The 961-nt window shown below is 52.3% G+C and overlaps 1 pseudogene; it reads left to right on the top strand.

Moving 5' to 3' along the window:
• The first annotated feature begins 229 nt into the window (after positions 1 to 229).
• LOC102484880 (glutamine synthetase pseudogene) lies at positions 230 to 935 on the top strand (annotated as a pseudogene).
• Positions 936 to 961: the final 26 nt, after the last annotated feature.

The following is a 961-nucleotide window of genomic DNA, read 5'->3' as shown; positions in this document are numbered from 1 at the left end:
TTCAAACCACTGGGTCTGGGACTCGAATAGCGCAGTTGGCCATGTGGGATCCAGTGCCCTAACCACCACACCACCAGCTGGCACTAGATGTGCAATTTTTAATGTTGGTAATATTTTATTTGGGATTTTTACATCAATATTAGTAAGTAAATTTAGGCAGAGCTGAGGATGAGAGTAGAGCGACATCCCCGAGCAGCCCTGGTCTCCTCACCTCTTTCTCCTCACTCTCACCTGCCAGCTTGCCCTCTCCTCTGCTCACTGCCCAGAACATCTTCCACCATGGCCACCTCAGCAAGTTCCCACCTGAACGAAGGCCTCAGGCAGGTGTACATGTCCCTGCCTCGAGGCGAGAAAGCCCAGGCCATCTGGATCTGGATCGATGGCACTGGGGAAGGATTGCGCTGCCAGACCTGGATCCTGGACCATGAGCCCAAGTGAGTGGAAGAGTTGCCAGAGTGGAATTTCAATGGCTCTAGCACATTCCAGTCTGAGGGTTCCAACGGTGACACGTATCTCATCCCAACAAGCTGGTGTTCTGTGAAGTTATCAAGTACAATTGAAAGCCTGCAGAGACCAGTTTAAGGCCCACTTGTAAATGGATAAGGGGCATGGTGAGCAGTACCCCGGTTCGGAATGGAGCAGGAATATGCTCTGATGGGGACAGATGGGCACCCCTTGGGTTGGCCTTCCAATGGCTTCCCTGGGCCCCAAGGTCCATGTTACTATGGAGTGGGAGCAGAGGAAGCCTATGGAAGGGATATTACGGAAGTTCACCACTGCTTGTATGCCGGAACCAAGGTTGTGGGGATGAATCCCGAGCAGTGGGAATTCCAAATAGGACCTTGTGAAGGGATCAGCGCAGGAGTCATCTCTGGGTGGCCCGTTTCATCCTGCATCAGGTAGGTGAAGACTCTGGAGTGAATCCAGCATCTTAACCACTACACCATCTGCTGGCCCCTAA

This window comes from Tupaia chinensis, unplaced genomic scaffold (assembly GCF_000334495.1).
Source record: "Tupaia chinensis unplaced genomic scaffold, TupChi_1.0 Scaffold143645_1, whole genome shotgun sequence".
NCBI lineage: Eukaryota > Metazoa > Chordata > Mammalia > Scandentia > Tupaiidae > Tupaia > Tupaia belangeri.
This window is presented reverse-complemented; position numbering and strand designations above follow the sequence as displayed.